The 21,406-nt window shown below is 40.2% G+C and overlaps 1 long non-coding RNA gene across 1 annotated transcript; it reads right to left on the reverse strand.

The window, feature by feature from the left end:
• Nucleotides 1-12,034: 12,034 nt before the first annotated feature.
• On the reverse strand, nt 12,035-18,042 carry LOC121894275. Its single transcript, XR_006095514.1, has 2 exons — nt 12,778-18,042; nt 12,035-12,639 (listed from the first exon to the last, which is right to left on the reverse strand). It is a non-coding gene; the product is annotated as an uncharacterized LOC121894275 (long non-coding RNA).
• Between the last annotated feature and the right edge of the window lie 3,364 nt (nt 18,043-21,406).

Raw genomic sequence — 21,406 nt, forward strand, 5'->3', positions numbered from 1 at the left:
TAATTGAGTGTGTGGTCATGTCTTATTCAAAACTTGTGTTCACCTTTATTGTAAGTAAAAAAAGGATGTTTCTTTATATTGAGTGATTGTTTTGTTGAATGCAACCATTCGCACCCATTCAGTTAATCATCTTCTGATTTCATGAAATATGCATGGACCACCAGCAGGTGCTCGGCAGGGAGCTTTGGTTTCCAGGGGATGTTGCTCGATATGGAGGAGGCATCCAAATTATGCGTCGCTCCAAATTGGCTCCCTGTGTCTTCAACCTTCCACACTGCTGCAAAAATGCAGTGATGGCATTATAGCTGAAAAGTGTCAGACTGTGAAATTCAGAAATCAAGAGCTGCACATCACCTCAAATGTTCCTTCACCCTTTTAACCCCTTTGTGGCTAGAAACATTGGCTACAGCAGCATTGATTCAAACTGCTGTGTTGACAGGAAGATGCATTCCTGTCGTGAGCTGATGAATGGACCTTCAAGTAAAACGAACATCCACGGCCTCTGCTGTCATCTCCTTTTTTGGTGATGGAAGCAAACACTAAGCTTGTGGACAAAGCCTGTCTTTAAATGTGAAAAACAAAACCAACACCTATAGTAGTCTCAGCTGTTCCTTCTCTCAGCGAAGAGTCTGGCTGCAGAAAAACAGCACTGCCACAATGTAGAACAGTTCATAATGTCATAATACTCTGACCTTTACTTTGAATTAAAAGAAAGATAAGTGAAAAGGTATTGCTGTTGCACAAGCTCTGTAAATGTCAGATACTATCCTGTTTGCCTGGGAAAATTTCTCTCCACAGTTCAAAATCCTCATCCAATTATTTTAATCTATACTTTACAGATAACATCAACAGTATTGAGTGGTGATATTGATTTACTAAAAGCTGTTAAAGCCCTTAAGTTATCTTGTTCTGCCATAAACATGAAGCAGTGCCTTTATGTTTATGGCACAAAGGCTGCATTGCTTTTGCACCCGTGTGTTTTTTCTCCTTTCATTTCATTATAACAGCTATTCAAATGAACTCTGTAAATGTCAGCCCAATCAGCAGTCACGCTGAATGTCAACAGTGCACCATTGTTTAACGCTGCCTCTAAGGCCAATTGAAAAAGCAGTGATTGTGTATAAAGAATCTCTTCCCATATGGACAGCAGATCCACATGAGCTGGCCTCAAGCGCTACACCTCTGTCTGCCAGCAGGAACTACCGGGAGAAACAATAACATATCCTCTTATCCTCCTCCTCTGCTGCTGTTAGCGCCGAAAGTCATGTTATTACACCAGCATGTAATGATCATGTTGCATCACTTTTTTTCAAGCATCATAACACTGAGTCCCCAAAGAAGTGTGAAGTATTTCCTTGGAATTCTGCATGTTCCCTTTTCTCTAACTGTTTAGGAATGCATGGTGTAAAGTTCAGAGTCTTACAATGAAACCCAATGGGCCAGATTGGTTCTGCATGACCGGCCACATTGGCCAACCTAAGTCTGTGTTCAGCTTAATGATGTCTGCAATTTGCATAGCTGTCCCATGTCATCCCTGATGAATAAAAGTGGAGCAGCAGACAAACTGGATATGAGATGCCTGCACAAAAACATCTGTCCGATTGTACTAATTCCATTACATTTAAGGACTTTTAGTGGTAGTGGTGAATTCAAAACATGTTGATGTAACGTCTTGCTCCAAGACATTCAAACCTGACGATAAAAAGGGTTTTCAGATGATATAATCCAACCCCAGGCAGCCCTACTGAAGGTCTTCAGCTCTGTGGCAATAAAACAGAACATCTGCTTGTGTCTCTAAAATAATGTTTCAGTGGGATTAGACATGGCTGATTTTTGTTGTTGCTTTTACTGGGAGCTCATCATTATTAATGATACACTAGACCATTTTATGTACATTAGCAAGTTAGCTAACAACATTGTCATCTAACCACAGTTATCACATCATCCATCCCAATTCTTTTGAAATCTGTGGTACCTGAAAACATGTTTTAAATATTAAGTATTTCTCAATAACATTTAATATTAATTACTACATTCACAACATTCAAGACTATATCAGGAAACAACCCAACAACTGTTTTATTTAATAACCAAATAATTTGTTTTGCAAGATGAAGGAGAAGTATGTTGTGATTATTTCTTATCCTATCATCCAGAGACTACTGTTACTAGAGTAGAGAACCAAAATCCAGCACTCGCAAATGAGCCGGCCAACCAACACACTGAACCACTTTACAAAACTTCCAGCCAACTCTGGATGAAGAGAATAACTCGATCCGGTCTGTTTTATTTAACAAGACGTCTGAACACACAGCGTTTTGGATAACAGTGGGTTTACCTGGTGCTAGCCCTGCAGCACAGAGGGTGATCTCAACTTCTGGGGACATACTGCAGTGCTACTACCATCACAACGGAGCACTGTTTTAAAACGTGACCCTTTTAGAATCAAATCAAATCAAATCGAGATGAGATTCCCACACCTACAAACTGTCATCAGATTATGTCGATTTTCATCACATATTGCTGAATCCTGATTGGTGCAAAGTAATATATGACATCATCTTTTTCCAACTGAGACTGGCCAACTACAAATCATTGACAAGAACACAGAGAATACACAAATACAGAAAATCTCTCGTGAAATAATCAAAACATTTAGAATTTTTGGCAGAATATATTTATGTTCATGTATGACCATCAGTCATAGTAATAGATTAATTGAAAAAAAAGGATTGTCAGGGCCTTTAGAATATGATGTTAAACCTCAACAGCGATATGTCTTACCAGAAACTATGTCTCTGTTACTCTGAACAGGCCTCACTGTCAACAAATTTCAGTGGGACTATTTCTGAGGTAGAAAGTAGTTCTCATTTGGGATTTGGAAACAATATGACTTGGAATCACTAACATGTGCGGACAGAGGAACACACACAATGTTACAGTGTAGGGACACCAAAGTTGCATCTTGGCCTTGTTCCATTGGCCTTGTTCCATTTTGCCTGAGGCATAGCGCCTGAGGCATAGTGCCAGCCATGTGTTACATTATGAGGAGAGTTACATTGCTCATAATATGTCAGTCTAGTTTGGCAGGACTGCCTTGGCAAGACTGACTATTTGAGACAATTTAAAACATTATGGATTGGCTGTAAAACCTTACAAATCATAGTGTACATTTGTACAAAGATACACCCAATAAAATTCAAGGGTAACAAGGTCTGATCTTGTTAAAGGCAAAGATCCCTGAAAGTGTGCCTAAAGGAAACCAACAGTCTCGACTATGATGTGTGTTTCACCACCAGATTATGTGGAAGCATTTCCCAGGGCCTCATGTCTTAATGAAACTGCTTGTTCTGCTGGGGAAGGGCTGATGACAGCATTGGGGTGACCAAGGTTATTTAAACATACAAGCCAGGTTTTAACTGACATCTACATCTGTGTATTTGTGTATTAGTCCACTGAAGTTACCTTTATTTGTATAGTAGTTACAAAACCAAAAAGTGCATACCAAAAAGTACAGGAGTAATAAAACAGGGGTTGTGGAAATACAGCGCTGACAATAAAAAAGATGTAAGTGAAATAAGAACATGATTTAAAAATGAAATAACACCAATAAAACACAAGTAAAAACAGATAAAAAAGACTTTTTCTTTGGAGGTAAAATTCTCCCAAATTCTAATAAGTTTTATAAAACCAAATGTACAATAGAACTAGTCATGACTTTGGTGCCCCCTAGTGGCACTAACAGCAATGTCCCTGCATCATTTCTATTTGAGCATTTATTTCACATTAAAACAACCATATTTAATGATCTTTAAAAGAAAACATCATACCTTTCTTGTTGAGACATTGTCTGACAGAGTCCTTACTGATCAATTGTTCATCTTGAGGAAATTTGTTAACACACACAGTTGTCCAGTAGCTCGTCCATCCATCTTCTGTTGCTCAGCCAGGTCTGGGTAGACCACCACCTCCCTTAGCTCTTCCTGCAGGATGGAAATGAGGACGTATTGGATGTAAGGTGGGGGAGGGGGAGGGGGTTGGGTAGAGAAATCAGAGATAAACAGGGATGGATGGAGATGGACAGGATGGGTTGACCAGGTATAAGTAGGTTTGACAGGTGATTAGAGGTGTGTTTAAGGCATGGCCCTGCTCCTGAACCTAACTAATTAACTTCATTTCACTAGCAAGGACCATGTCATAACAATATGTGATTAAAGGTTTTATTGAAATGATTAAGTATTGGATGTTGAGCATGGATAGATGAATGGATGTCAAAGGGTGGGGGGGTGTAGGTGGAAGGAGGATATCGTAAGTTAGGTTGCTCTGGGAAGGATGTAATGAAGACCAGGTAGAGGGAGATTCAGTGTGGAGGTTCCCTCTCAGGCGTAGTTCCACTCGGCTGATTATGGGCCCCCAATAGAATCAGATTTAAAATCAGCTGAGTTGAGAGTGAGGTTGGTGGAGATCATTAAGATTGTTGCAGATGCTTGAGCAATATGCTTGAGATGAGAGTAGAGAATTGATGCAGAGACTGAGATGGTCAGAAGTGAGTGACATGCGTGCTGTGAGCAGTTTCTGTTTTCGCAAGCCTTTGATTAGTATTGTATCATGAGAATGGGAGGTAGACTAGTTTGATAAAGAAGTTGATTCCTGCTAAGTAGGTCTGGATGGTGGAGGAACAGAATTTTTTTTTTAATGAAATGAGCATGGGTGATAAAATTGCAGATAGATATGACATTTAGAGAGGGAAAGGACAGCTGGTATGTGGTATGAAATGCCTTGAAATAATTCCAGCCAGTTAGGTAAGCTTAGAGAGTGCGTGGGTTGAGACTGTTAGGATAATTTCTTGTGAAGCATGCGAGAGATGCCCCCAAAGAATAGCAGCTGTGGTAATGGGGTATAGCTCAAGAAACGCGGATGAAGGAGAGCAGGAATCTAAGTTGAGAGATCTGAACTCTGAGGGCCAAGTAGATACAAACCATCTACCTCTATGATGTAGTCATTGTAGAAGAAGGAAATGTCATTTTAAGAAGACGTGAATGTTGCCAAAGACACATTTCCATTTTGCATGGATCATTAAGGACAACTCTATCATGGAGAGAGGGGACAGCTGTGGCTTTGGTTAAAAGGTTGGACAGGAAGGATTTCGCTTATGGAATTATGCAAATAGAATAATTGAGGTGGCTGAGAAGGGCAAGTAGCTGGCGTTTGGTGTATCTGTCTGCCAGGAGACAGTTTGACAGAGGCAGAGTGATGCACTGTATTTTCTCTGGGGGCAGAGATGCCTGGAAAGAAATTGAGTCCAGGGTGATGCCCAAGAATTCGATGGACGTGCAAGGCCCTGAGGTTTTCTCTAGAGAAAGAGGAACACTGAGTTCTGAGAAAGCTCTTGGGAGAGTAGTAAGCCCGAGTCAAGGAGATGAGAATGGTGGAGTGATGACTAGAAAATCATCGAGAAGATGTGGGTGTGAGGGAGGCTGTAGTCGTTAGTCAGGATCCGGCATAGGGCTTCTGAAATTGAAGATCTTCGGACTGCTTCCGCAGCCAAAAGTAAGGCATACGGAAAAAATAATACACTCCTTTTCAGCAAACCCAGGAAAATTGCCAGAAGTCTGGATGAATGGGCAAGACTTTGAAAGTGCTGGTAATGTCTGCTTTAGAAAGCCAAGCTCCATGGCCTGCCAAGCAGATGAGAGTGATGGTGTGGTCAATGATTGCAAATTGCGTGAAGAAATCTGGATTAGGTATGACATTGGTGATGCTCAGGATGTACGAGCCATGTGGGGAAGACAGAGTATCCCTCAGTGAAAAAACCTGCTGGGCTGATGTAGAACACTGGAAAAGGAGGATTGTCATGAATCCCTCTTTGACTTTTGCCAATAGGGCATCAACGATGTGATGGTTGGAGAGAGTGGACCTAATGTTGTGGCACATGTGGGAGGTGTCAGAAAAGGATAGACCAGTAGGGAATAAAGGAGGTGGCTGAGAAGTGGCAACTTGATTAGCCTGTGGTGGGTGTGGAGGCTGTATTGCTGTGAACAGTTGAAGGAAGGGTAGAGGAAGGGATGATGGTGTGAAAGGATGTATGTGCACAGGAATTTTGTGAAGCCTGCAAACACGGGGATGAAAAGAATGACAATCTGAGACAAGTCAGACACAGAAAGAGCAGGCACAAGGGGAAATACAACCTGGCCCTCACCAGGGGGGCTGATGATGCAGACTATTGCCGGGGAGGTGGTGGAGTCTCTGTGATGTCACACATGACAACACTGCTGGTGGTTGGCTCTGCTGAGGAAGTGTAGAACACTCGGTGTTTGTTGTTGCCAGAGTATTGATGGAGACTGAGTAGAGTTGAAACAACCCAGCTTTATTGTCACTGCAGTTGAAGGAGGATTCCTTTCCCTATCAGGAATCACTGGATGTGGGCACAGGCCAGTCTATGATGATGGGCTCCATTTGTGTATGTGAAGATGGCTGAAGAAGAGCCGTGGTGGATAGCTAGGTACTGTATGTGAGGGAGGCAGCTGATGAGGAGAGGGTTGAAGCCGGCAACTGCGGCTATGCCGGTAGCGCCTACAGTTTTCAACCTTTGCTGATGGAAGAAAGGAGGCCTGAGATCTATCAGGACAGATCTGGTTAGGGAAACTTGAGTACAGGTGCACGTGGAGCCATGGTATGTTAACCACTGAGCACAAGTGGCTCTGCTGGGACATTTGGCTGTAGTTTGACATCTATGTCATGGCTGGAGGAGAAGGAGGAGGAGATAGATGCAATTATGTGACTGAGCGTGAAGCACGGTCTGTCTGTCCTGGAAAAATATGAGTCAAATCTGAGATAAACAGGGCAGGATGGGTTGACCAGGTGTAAGTAAGCTTGACATGTGATTGGAGGTGTGTTTGAGGCGTGTTCCTGCTCCTGGACCTAAGTTAACTAATTAACTTCATTTTTTACAGAGGGAGTACTGAGACAGTCCTAAGAGAGCTCCATGGCCCAGACCTTAAGCATTGGTGCCTGGATGCCAACTGGCCCTGGGGCCTTTCCCGGTCTGCATTGGCTCAGCTGCCAGTGAATACCTTCCTCTGTGTAGGGAGGGTTACATGCTAGTTCCAGGATGGTTTGGGCTCCTAGACAATCCTTGCACACATCTGAGTAGTTGTTGGTAGTAGCTAAACATATGTAAAGGGAATTAATCATGTGAGATAGTACAGGGCATTCTGGATTTGAGTAAGTACAACTAGAAAAATATGAATGCTGAAGAAGGTATACATGGATGAGTGAGGCCTCTGATCAGAAAAGTCTTCCATGTTGCATGGGACCCACTGATGGTCCCAAGAACTGGCTTTGGTTGTGGAACTGAGGGGACCGCCTTGTGGTATATTCTCAGAGTGCATCTTATGTGATCCAGAGCCCTGCTGAGGCCCCTGGGAGCTTAGGCTGTGGGCAGTCTGCAGGATTTCACTGGAAACACAGCTAACTCCATCTGTCTCAGCAGCTAATCAGTGTCCCACAACTTCCTGCACTCTCCGCAGACTGAGTGCTTTCTTTTGTTTTCATTTCTAGTTGAAAACAGAGACATACAGGAAGTCTGTGGAGGCTTTTCTCCTCTGAAGGTGCTATTGTCCCTACAGAAATGCCCTTGTTTCCTGATGACATCTGCTTCAACTTACAGCATGACAATACACAGGCCATCTGCAACTCTTTATTGAACTAAAACTTTATAGATGTTTAACCTCTCCTCTATCTCTGTGGGAGAAGTTGTGATGCATCAGGGAAGAACTGTGACTCAAAGGAAATTTCAAACACCCTCAGGGATGTGCTACAGAATGACAAAAATGCTTGGGGCACTTATTTTCTGAACAAAAGCATATGTTCTCCCATTTGATCTCTTCCTTAAAGATATTCAGCCATCAGCAGTGACTTTGATAACCCTTGTAAAAGTCCCTGACTGTCCCTTTATTCCAGCCAATATAAGGGATTTTTCAAAGTTGGCAGGAACAGCAGGGTGCATGTGCTGCTTTCATGGTTTCACTTCAGGGAGACGGTGGCAGCTGACTCAGGAGCGCACCAACTGTTGTTTAATCCCTCTGCCATTCACAGGGAGTACAGAAAGTAGCAATGATGACCATTAACAAAATTTATTTCATAAATATGTTCAGACAAAATCCAGAATGGACTAATTACATTTAAAGTTAAATATAGTTTATTACAACTTGGGTTTTATTTACATTATGATAACACTGTATTCACCAAAGTAATTGCTCAGGTCTCGAAATGTGGTGATATTGCTAAAAATAGGATCAAAAACTGGCCACTAACAAGATCCAACAGGTTGTAAATCAGTCAAGGCAGAAACACTTTAGATTTAGGAAAATATCATGGTTTGGGTTAAATTAACAATGTGGTTTAGGTAAAGGGATGATCATGGTCATGTTTTTAAAAAAAACCAAAAAACAGTGTTGACTCACATTTGGAAATGGGAGACGAACAGTGATCTACTGTGTCAAAGTCCAGTGATTTGTTCACCCGGCTGCTAGAGGGCTTCTTGGGGCACTTGCATTTATAACTGATCATGTTGTTTTTCTTGGAAGGACAGGCTTGTAAATTGTGGTGGATGTTTATAACATACAGTTTGGATAATAATTTTACCGTCCACCTTTATTTCATTTTTAAAGTAAATGAACAGTGTGGAGATTTGTTTTCAACCTATATGACTGTCTCATCACTCACTTCATGTTTGCCGCACTAACCCCGAGACCACCAGGGGGCCCAAATGTTGGTTTCTCTTAACCATGATTAACCTGTGGTTAACCTAACCCTAACCCTGACTTTTGTGCCCGAATCTAAAAAAACCTTAAAAGATGGGTTCACAATTTTTTAAGTCTGTCTTAAAACAGACGACCAAGTGAACATTGAAACAGGTTCTTGCTGTAATCACCCCTCCATTTGACCATTAGAGGAATGGTCAGTATATACAAAAATCTGAACATATCCTGTAATCTAATTCTGAGTTTGAAAAAAAATCAGCTGACCATTATATTTCCCTCTTGACCATCCTATTTACTGTCTAACAAATGATGTCAGCACTTTTAAAATAGCAACTGTACACCCCTGCAAGGTAAGTATAAAATGATTCTCCTCACTGACTCCAGATGGATGTGCAGACTTAGAATACTGGCCAACCTCGATCCTAATCATCAAACTTTGCTGAGCATATTAACATTTTGAGGCAGTTGGATGCATACCCGCCTTTGATTAAAATCCTTGAGAAATTCAAATAATCCCGATAGTCAGCATGTATTCATCTGTGAGCGTAAAACTACAGAGCCACGCTCCAGCTCATTTGTTGCTAAGTCCTAACATTGTGTAGCTTGAATTCATCACAGGGTTTTCTTGCTCAGGTTTTTCTGTTTTGTCTTGCCAAGAATTCCTGAGATGGAAGTTGTGAATCAGCAGCAGCAGGAGAGTGGAGGAGACTCCAGGCGGCACCATCTGGATGTGTTTGGCTCATAGCTTGATGTGCCATCACCGAACCAAGAAACACTAACTGTAAGAATAACATCCCAAACTTGAAATGGGATTTTTTTTTCTTTCATGCCAGTATGTGAATCAATCAAACTAAAGTACTAGAAGTGTTAGAGCAGACACTTCGCAGTCTGAATGCAGACAAAGATGAAAGTAGGATTTACTGGAACGTCTTTTGAACACAATCTGTCTGAATTATCAATCAATGGCTGTTGCAGATATACCAGTAAGTGTTTCAGGTATGCCCATAAATCACAAGATCCACTCTGGAAGATTATTGTATGAATATGAAATAAAATCCACTTCCTTCCACACAGTTTTTGCTATTTCATTGAGCAATTGTGATGGTAAGTATTTATCTACTCGATCATGCAAAATCGTCACATATTAATTACCATTAGCTAAATGACATTGTGACTGCACAGCCATGTAATGCAAGCTACTTTACAGATGCATGCAGCTTAAACAGTAAGGTAGCATTCAGAGCATACAGAAATTTCAGAAGACTTAATCTAATAAACTATGTCTTGTTATGAAAGACCTATTGTTTTCCTAATTCCCCGGTCCTAATTGACTGTGGCAGCTTGGATGTGGACAGCAGTTTCTCCACTTGTTCATGGCAGTTTCAGAGATTTCCCTGACAGCTTCGTCTGGGGCGGATGAATAAAAATGCCTGGCTCCCGTCCGAGGCCCACCAGCAGGCCGTTCAAATGAGGTCTAGAACATGACTTCTTTGCTGTCTACACAGCAAGAGCAGCCGGTTCCCCAGAGGAACACTTTTAATGGGTCAGGTAGTCAACCCCTGAGTCTCCAAACACCCTCCCCACTTGTCTGCTTTTCATGAACAACGCCACACTTGATTGCCTACATTCTGTCTCTTTTCACTAGTTTCTCTGATTATTAGACTACACTTGGTAATAACAAATAATACACAAATATATGAGAACATATAAAATACATATGGTTGTTGTCCAAAGAAAACCATGTTTCTCCAAATTTGGTGATCTTGAATTTTCAGATGAACAGTGTCCCTTCATGGGCTGAGAAAATGATTTACTCTACAGCTAAATAAACTATTCACCATTGGATTTGCTGAAACATGCATTATCACAAAGCTGAACACCAGACTGTTGTTATTAGCCCATGAAAAGTTGGCATTTTGGAGATACAGTGCATGGTTTTCTTTATAATAAGACACAACATTTGTAGCCTGGTACCAGACTTCTGAATCACCATTGTGCTGACTTGAGATATCCAACTAAGACAAGAGCTTTGTAGGCAGCATTGGGGACATCAATTTTCTGCATAGCTTGCTAGCTACCTAACTCCATCCATTATAATAGGGACAGAGAAATTACCACAATGGTGACAAGCATGGATGAGATTGTCACAGCTTTATGTCAAGTTACTGTTATAACAACTCTAGCTAAACTTCTTTTGTCTTCATGAAAAATGTAATTTTTCCCAGCAACTGATACTATGTAATGATTGATAATGATGATGTTGTGACAGATACGTCACTCACTATTGATTGGTTAGAGTAAAACAAAAACTGAAACTTACAAAAAAAAAGCCAAACAAACAAAAAACAGCTAACACAACCATGAATGAATGGACATAAAATGGCAATTTAGTGTAATTATTAGGCCACTAATATGCCCTATTTTCCCCAAATTTTAGTCTTGGTATCCACAAAAAGCAAAAAAAAAAACCCAGAGAAAATTAGTTTGGAAAATGTGCTTATTTTCTTTCTTACCAAGAGTTTCCATGATCAATATCACTTATGTTGCTGTAGCTTCAGGATGTGTTTACCCTAGCTTAGCACAGTGGGAGGCAGTTACCCTAGCACTGTCACAATTGCCAAATCTTTAATATTTACATGTAGAATGTGTGTATTTATCACATGTAGAAATAATTGGATGCTGGGTGGGGAGTGGAGGTTGTGTTGTTAGTAATGGTGCATTTCACAGAAATGAAAAAAAAAACAAAAAACAGAAATAGAAGAGATAGAAATGTGTGGTTTAAGCAGCTGTTTGCAGTGCACTAGAGGTATTTGCAACAGCTGGGCCAAGTGACTCTGTGTAGCATGTAAGAAGCAAATTTGCTAGCTATCAAGATAGAAGATTAACAAGACGGTCTTGTGACGCAAACCAGCTATTTTCCCTTGCTTTCAGTCCTTGTGCTAAGGATAATTATCTAGGCTACACAAGGAGCTAACTCATTGGACACACATACATGGATTTAACATTGAGAATCTTTTCTACATCTTGGCAAGACGGCAGTGAAACAAATTTCCCCAAATGTTTCAATATTTACTGTGAGGGATATATGAACTGTTTCCTACAGCAGTTAAAGCACCAGCCAAAGAAAGCAGCAGTGTCTTGTGGCTTTTATGCTTTGTTATAAAATCATCATATGCATCACATGACATGGTTTCTGGGCAGTGAAGGTCAGTTTTTTCCAACATTTACCAGACACACTCATGCACCTTTTGAAAAAATCACCATTCCAATTAATTTTAAATGATGTTTTACTTAAAATACCAATTGAATGTCCACAGAAAGACAAAGGGGAATCTCTCAGACAAAACAGATTCACAGATACCGTTGTTAAGAGCAAATACACAAAATCATCACTTTCTTTGGACCCTGAGAGACTGCAGTGTGTCTTGGTGCGATAAGTCAGCAGCTTGATTGATTAGCGTTCGGTTTGCATCCAGGCAGAGGGCCATGTCTCTGTGGCTGTTGGTGGATTGAAGGATGAAAGCTCAGTCTAAAGCCCTGTGTGGTCCTGCAGCTCCAGAGGCCTCTGCTCTGGCAGCCTCCTCCTGCCTTGAACACACCTACATACATCTTACTGAAGTTCATCTTTTATTATGAGAAAATAGAGGTGGGAATGCATAACTTCACGAACAGTAACAGGAGATTTTGGAAAGGAATCATTTTGCTGTACACTGTCTCTCCTTAATTTGCAGCCTTGGAAAGCAGGTCACTTTCTGTGCACCAACGCCATTAATCACAGCTGGGGAGCAAGGAATGTTTGGATATAACTCCTGATTTTTACAGTATTATCATGTGAGCCCTGAGGAAAACTTATGCTCCAGCTGTGAACCGGACTCTAGAGGGAAAAGAAACAACATCCCATGAGCAGCTCTCTCTTTCACTTTCTTTCATTAGTCTACTTGCATCATACTTTACGCCTACTATCATACAGTATGTGTACAGCAAAAATGTGTATATAAAAAAGTATATGCACCTCTTCTCCAGCACAAGAACTTCTTGTATGTCCAGCTTCCTGTGTAGTTTGTCTCAGGCTGCATAGGTTCCAATTCAATGGGTGCTCAAGTACCCAAAGGGGAATCATACTGTAGGAAGACCACTGAAGAATAGTAGAGAAAGAATGTGTCTGTTTCTACATTTAACTTTCTCTGTGTTGTGTTGTGATATCAGACACCTCATTTAGCATCACCTGGGGAATTGTGGCCAGGAGTACACATTAAACAAGTGGACAGTAACTTTCAAACTGAGGAACTAGTATAACTCATTAATAAGTATACCTTTTAAAAAACCAACAAGTCCTCTCAGTGAAACTAGACAAAGTACATCATTGGTCCAGAACAACACCTAGAAATGTTTTCTAATTTGACAGCCCTATCAGCAGAAATAAGGAGGACAACATGATTTGTCTGTACTTTCCAAAACCATTACAAATCACTGTCAAAAAATAATGATGTTTTATGATACAGCAATGCTATGGCTAAGGTCTGGTTAAGTTTAGGCACAAAAAACACTTGGTTAGTTTTATGAAGAGATCATGGTTTGGGTTAAAATAATTGGGTTAGGAATTGTGGTCACGGTTTTTAAAAAACTTGCAGTTGGAAATAAACAAACAGTGATCTCCCATGATAAATTATGTTGTTTTGTTGACCCATCTATCCACCTCATCCCTACGCAGACTTTGTCACTATAGAACAATATCATGTGGTTTCCTCCTTTTCTCCCGTCATAATTATGGGGCTTCTGTCACTTTAGCATAAATATGTCATTTTGAGGCACTTGTATTATCAACTGATCCTGTCATTTTTCTTGAGAGGACAGTATCTAAAGAACAGACGTTTTTAATACAATGCAAAGTTCGCTTAGGGCACCAAAACATAAAGGATGCTGTTTCCTATGATATTTTGTGTGTTTTGTCTGTGTTATCTGTTGTGGCAGGAAGGTTTAGAAGTGACTCTGTGCCAAAATGTTCATTCCGATTACTTAAAGGTAGAGTCAGTCATTCTGGAGAAAGATTGTTGATATTTGAACTAAACACTCAAAAAAATACACCCCTCCTTTCATGCTCATTCAGAAGCTCCGCCCCTCAAATTCATGGTGCTGGAGACAGGAGACTGTCATGTCCTCACACAGACAGCTGCAATGACTTCCCCCTGTCCTGTGCACAAACACCAATGCCGCCTATTGCTGATTGGCTGGAATAGTGTTGTGTGGCCCGCTCTGAGCCTCTGTGTTTACATGCCCATTTACAGAGCCAGTGCTGTGTATGAACACCAGATTTTTTTTCAGTGCACACACATACAACAGAGCTAGCAGACCATGAGGCACCGAATTTGACAAAAAATGTATTGGATTAGAATCGCTGACTCTAACTTTAAGTACATTTCTTTTCATTTTCATAGCGTATTGTCATTTTGTTGTCTGGTATAGCATTTTGGTACAGTGAAGATTTGATCTACAAAACACTGCTGGGCACCCCTGGAAATACACTAATGAGTACTAGCATGATATAATTTTACAGATTTTCATCCAAACTCTCCTTGTGCATAAACATCTTTATTTCTGCTTCATTTAAAGCCAGTTCCGGGTAAAGTGGCAAGATAGCCAATAGCGGTCTAAAATCATTTTCAGCCATTTGGCACATTAATCTGCAAGAGTGGGTGCTCATGGCAGCTTGACATCCTCCTTACAGCCAAAGACAACAGTGTTTTCCTCTTTGCTCACATATAACTACTGCAGCTACTTTGTCATTCCTGTGCATGTTTTATTATCTAGTTTTGAGAATAAACTTCTGATAGTTCCACCACAGACATAATGGGATCTTTTTCAGAGAAAGTGTATTTAATGATCGCTGCAAACAAGTGGGGGTCAGCAGTTAACAGAACAGAAATGAGGAGGCTTAATGGCTGTGTTGTGCAAATGTGATTCATTATTGATACTTCCTGCCTATGTTATTGTTGCTTTCTGTAGGTCAGAGCACTCGCATACCTAAAAAGTTAGAGAGTCTCATTTTAAAGACCCTCCTCCAAAATATTTGACATAATGGGAAAGTCTGTTCCATGCCAGCATGTGTGTATCTATACATGTGCAGTACTTACCCTCTTCACGAGGCCACCTGCTGGTTAGGGTTCAGAATTACAACTTAAAGAAATGAATAATTCATGGCCATGTGTACGGTGGGAAACTTCAGTGCAAGCCAAGCAGCAAGACAGCCTGAGTCATACCATTCAAAACATCAACAAATCACACACAGCTGCCATCTTCACTCTTTTGGCTCGATGTAATGAATCACAATGCAGATACTGGCAACAACTGTGCATACGCAAATCTTAACCACTGGAGCCATATGTGCAAAATGAGATAAGATAGGAGAAGATAAAGGGTGAATTATCTTGAAAGGAGATTGGCAAAATACCCAGCACATTTGTTGTGTGTTTTGTCAGTAATTCAATGCAACACTGACTGTGAGGAAGCAACTTTGTGCAGATAGCAAGGCCGTTTATACCTACTGAAGAAATTCTTTAAAAGAAATCAGTGAAGTCTTCTGATTATTTTGATTAATTTTCAAAGTTTATTTATTCCTTCCTTGTTCAATTATATTTTCAGCAACTTTTCTCTCATACATTTTGCTAAAAGGCTGTCTCAATGATAAATATTTTAGGTTACTCGAGGGTATGAACACTAAGTAACACTGACATAATTTTTAATACTAAATATTTTTAAATTTGGCAGTTTTAAGGCAAATCAATATCGAATTTAATTGAATTTGAATATCACAAAAAATATTTTATTTACCACAAGAGCAGTGAAAACTGGGCTTTTATTTGGAACAGGCTTGTATTAGAGATATACATTTGTTACTACAATTCCCAAATAAATACAAACTCAAAATTCTTGTAAACCATGTTTACAAGTCTTGATAAAGTCAGTATAATGTAAATTTCCAGAATATTCCATCAGTCCAATAAGTCTTGTCATACTCACCATGGGATCAAATAAGGGTCAATAAGAATTTGAGCTGGTAGAGTGATGCTCACAAATATGATGAGGGTGCGAGCTCTCCCGCAGCCCAGGTGGGTTTAATTATACTTGAAGATGCTGTATATAATAATGGTAAACATTTAATGTGTTGTGTATGTAGCTTGCAGTTACTTTGCTATTATTGTATGGCAATGCAGTTGTCCAAATGCATATTTTCAAACCCAGGAAGGCTGCTTTATACAGCCAGATGTGAACTAACTAATGAGTTTGGAAAACTTAACATAACATCACCCTGAACTCTGATATTCCAGCATCTTGTTGACCTCACTGTGGTTGTTTCAGTCTTGAACAGTGCCTTGGCTTTGGAATTAATGCTACTTTAGGTAGTAAGCTAGTTGGCTGGACATCCTAATATTAGCAGCTTATGTTGGAGCAAACAAACACATGGTGAATCCATTCCTTATCTCCTGCTCCTCTGTGTTTTTGATTTCGGCTAAAGACAACACCCGCCAAACTCCTGAGATACAGATTATTACTCTTAATTGCCCCCATGGACAATGTTACAGCATGTTGAGAAATCCAAAGCTTGACGGGGCTGCTTTAATTTGCTAAGCTATGATTGGGCAATCACTGCTCGGGGAGGAGTTTTGTGAATGGTTAAGTGTATTGACTCGTCAGTTAGTTTAAGACCCCCCAATTCCCAGAAACAATACTGAAGACACGATGTCTTTGTGTTGATCTTTATGCCTCTGGTCAAGGTTTATAAATAAACGTAAATACAGTCAGAGGTTTTGTCTTGTCTTTGCACTTTTTTGTTTTGTCTTTGCATTATTTTTGACTTATGTTGCCTGCCTTGTGTGCTCTGCTTGTATGCTAAATGTAGCACCACTGGCCTGAGACATGTCATCCTTACTGTGTACGTGTATATGGATGGGATGGACAATAAAGGCCTCTTGAGTCTTGTGTTTCTTTTGTATCTGTGCCCCTGCAAATATCACTTAGTGTACTCAAATTGTGCAGTCTGTTGTTTAGGAGGGAAAAGAGCTAGGCAGGGAAATGATGTGATCACAATGATTTTTGTCAAATGCTGTAAGACATTTTTGAGACAGGGTTTGGTTTCTTGGAACAGAGCTTCCTAAACTCAGGCTGTGTCTCTCTGTATTGGCTCATTAAGTATCATGAAATAGGAGGAACAGCCTCACTGGTAGAGCACAACATATACAACAAACATATGTGTTTTCACTACCAACGGATACACTGAGAGACTGATAGACTTCCTGTGTTTTTATACAAAGAAATGATCCACTTAATGTCTATGAAGGTTGCTGCTGAGTTCTGATTATATTCAAACCCTCTGGGAGTAAAGCCATCCTGCAACACGAAACTGACAAGGTGAGTGAAACAACTTAATATTCCCACTGCATTTCAGGGGAGATATTGCATAATCTATCATACATTAGGTTGTAAACAATTTCCACTGTGAGCGATTCTCGGAAATGGAGTGAAACAATGAGAAAAATTCCCTGTTGGTCACCCCAGGAGGTCTGTCTGCCACGAATATCTCACTGTCACCGGCTTCACCGCTTACAGACATCGCAATCACAAAACGCTAACAGCAAGGAGGAGAGAGAGGTATGATGAAAAACAAGATTTGTTTAGATTTTTGGTGGACTTTGCTGTCAGACTTGTTATAAGAGCTGTGAAAACTATGAAACTAGCCTGCCACTACTGCCTCTCACAGTGATTTCACTCTGGGAACAAATACTATTAACTCTATATATCCAATTCTACCCGTTTAGGGTTTGAATCAGGTTTCTATACTGCCAGATGGATTTGCCTCTGGTTGTTTCATTTCTGTCAAGGTAGTTGGCAAGATCAGATCACCAATACTGCCAATCAGACGTTAGTTCACCCACATTACAAAATAAGAAGTTGTGTTTTTTACTTACATATCTCTTGTGCCATTTGGCCATGCATAGTTTTGGTTTTATTTTTATTATTTTATTGGTTACAGGATTCTGTCTGTCAGTTGAACATAAATATATCTATATAATGTATTTTGGGACACTTGCATAAAAGATTGATCCTGTCATTTTTCTTGGGAGGACAGTCTCAACCAAAACTACCTGCATGGGTTGAAAACAGAAAATAGAAAAAGTCAGTAACTTGCTGGTGACAAAAATAGAGCATTTAGCAGGTAAAGATCCAGATTTTTTTTGTCCAACAGGTGCTGGAAGATCTAAAAGGAGAGTGAATATTGGACTTAAATTCATCAGGTGGATATGTAAGTAGGCAACTGTTTGCTAACAATTTTACAAGTTGTCGATATGTCAGTGTTGTATTTACTGCTTGTTCTGTTGTCAAAAATGGGCAAAAAGAAAACTGTTAAAATGCCTTTAAAGTTTTTCAAGCTTGAGGAAAAAGTACCTGAATATTGATTTACAACTTAGCCTAGTACATGTCTAGATGCATTAATCTCAACCATCCTTGTCATTTTTGTGGCAATATTTCTGTCAGCATTTGTCGGGTTTAGACACAAGAAGACCATCTTTCCTTCAAAGCTTTGATTGGCTCAGTTGTTTTTTTCAACTTGGGAGAAAGCCGTTAATCAGCACAACACCAGACCGATGTAAGTCACTGAAACAATCAGTGATTTAGGGAACAATCACAGTTCTGCAACCAAGCCTGTAATGACCCCCAAACTCCCTGCTTTGTTAGAAGTGGATGTGGAGCACTGGAGACCAATTTGCTTTACAGGTAGGGAAGCTAAAAATGGCTTCTCTATTAAGCCTCTCCCTGGTTGAAATCTGCTGGCAGTATGGATTACCAACAGGTGAAACGATTGTGCACTTGCTCCTGCATAAACTCCAGAACATTAAGTTAGGCTGAACAGCTTACAAGTCTGCATCTTAACCAGAAGCAGAGGCATCCTGATCTTTATTTGAGAATGCAAATCGGCTTCTTGTGCTTTACCCACTTTGGCAAAACTGCAGAGGAGAGAGATTTTGCAAGTCAGCCTGCGTATTGTAGTGTTCCTTGACTAAAACTCTGGCAGCAACTGTTACAATACAACAACTCCTTCTGTTGTACTTGCAGTTTAGTCATTCCCTACACACCACAATGACACTTATCCGAGGCAGGAGGGCTGTGTTGAGAGAGCTGAAGTGGCTGGTTTAATTCCTGCTTTAAGTGACTGAGTGAGCCTGAGTCACTCTGAATCTCCTCCAACATCACTCTGACACATTCAGCTTGACCACAGACCAACAACTTTAAGGTTGACCCATGTTTAGTCAAAGTCTGGCCAATCACCATGAAGGTGAGGGACTTTCATGCAAAATTGGTTCTTGCTTATTCCTTGGCCCTGAAAGCTCTTTGATCTCAGTCATTACAACTACTTAAAGAAACTATCTCTGTAGAGGAAGACTTTGTTATATGAGGCCTGAAGTATAATAAACACTCCACAAATCAGGCACTGAGTCAACACCAGCTCAGTGTTTTCATTAAAGATCGGATTTCTGAGCGACTGGCAAGGTCAGCACATGTGGTTTGGAAAACAATAAGGACTGACAACAGTATTGAGAATTTCCGGATGACGGATACGCATAAACAACACTTCTTTGAAACAATTTGCCAGTGAATACATTTCCCATACAGCCTTGGATTGGAAACAAATTCAGACCTCACATTATGCTAAGTGTGCCAGTAATTGCTGACTTAGTTTAAACACCTGAGCAAACTCTAATACGACTGTCTGATCAAATTTCCATCAAGATTATGTCGCCTCCTCTTTCTGCAGGTTTGCCCCATTTACTCTGACAGCGCAGCCAGGAGCCCATGGTGTCACATGTTCCTCAGTAATGGTCTTTTTAATGATGTTGCTGGGATCTTCACATGGGAGATTCCAATGAATTCTGAAGCATTTTGTCTATTGATTTTCCCAGGGACGGTATATATAAATAATATATAATATTTGCAGCCATAATCAATAATCACAGGAGTTCTGAGCTTTAAATAAAGAGAAAAATCATCATGCTGTCTTGGAGGGAAACTTCTCCATGGTCACAGACATTGACTGGACTGAGACTACAGATAACCTCAGAAAATCAGTATGGGGTCTGAAGGATGGATCTATAGACTGCATTGTGAACATAAAAAGCTGTTTTGTTATGTATCTGTCTAAGAACAGCAAGAAAAACATTGTACACAAAACATTTATTCATCCTACACATCCAAGTCTTAAAGGTGTACTCCAGCAATTAGGGGCTCACAAGAGACAGATTAAAACAAGACAAAGAGTGACTGAAGCCAATGTGGAAGTAGCCTATTTAAAGTGCGATGCCACCAGCAGCCACTAGATGCTGGCTCCAACTGACTCACATTCAAAAAGCACCAACTTCTAGAAATACTAAGTCAATCAATTTTTTTCATTATGGTCTCATTTGTTAAATTTGAATAAGTATATATATAATGAGTGTGCTGGTGGTCATTTTGGAAATGATTGCTCTGTTGATAAGATTCGAAGACTTTGATGTCTGTTGTGTGGGCATTGATAAGTTTAATGTTACTTGATTATGATACCTGCCCTGTAAGCACAATTTAGTTAAAGTAGCTAATGTTAGCCCAAGTGCGCACCACTCGGTGTTCCGAGTAAGCTAGCGTTAGCTTCAGGCCAAAATAAGCTCCAACTCTGGGCTTCAAATTGTCTCCATAGCAAATCAACGGGTGACGTCACACCTTGCAAGTCCTTTATATACAGTCTGCAGGTACAGCAATGCATCTATTTTTTATTGAAGTTGATGGGTAGTTATTTCTAAGCCATCTGATATAGCTCAGTATTTTAATAATTTTTGACTTGTAAAGTCAACAAAATTAAGGAAAGATATGTGTTTTGATGATGCGCAATGTGTTTCTTACATATTGGACTACCTCATGAAGGATAAAATCTGTAGGTTTGAATCTGTAAAGGTTGAGGAGCTTTTAATATCTATCATCAAGGAGAAGTCATCAGGCCTAGATAACCTGGATGGTAGATTACTGAAAATTTCAGCACATCAGGTGGCCAGTCCACTTACGCATATTTTTAATCAAAGTATAAACTGGGGGATATGACCACAGGTTTGGAAGGAGGCCAAGATCATCCCATTACCTAAAAATGCAAAAGCTAATCTTACAGGTGCAAACAGTCATCCTGTAAGCATTCTGTCAGTTCTGGCAAAACTCATGGAGAAAATCATCTTTAATCAAACACAATTATTTTACTGAAAATGAACTGATTTCAGACTTTCAGCATGCTTACAGGGACGGGTATTCAACATGTACAGCACTGATGCAGGTAGTAGATGACTGTCTAATGGATATTGACAACAAAAAACTTGTGGGGTCAGTTTTATTGGACTTTAGTGCGTTCTTTGACATTATTGATCATGGATTACTGCTAGAGAAACTAATGGCCTACGGCTTCTCATCGTCTGCGGTGACCTGGATAAAGACCTATTTATCCAATAGAACATAGAGAGTTCTTTTCAATGGTGGCCTATCTGATACTAAACAGGTACAATCTGGAATACCACAAGGGAGCTGCTTTGGGCTGTTAATGTTCATAATCTTCAGAAATGACTTGCCATTGG

Source organism: Thunnus maccoyii, chromosome 3 (assembly GCF_910596095.1).
Source record: "Thunnus maccoyii chromosome 3, fThuMac1.1, whole genome shotgun sequence".
Taxonomy (NCBI): domain Eukaryota; kingdom Metazoa; phylum Chordata; class Actinopteri; order Scombriformes; family Scombridae; genus Thunnus; species Thunnus maccoyii.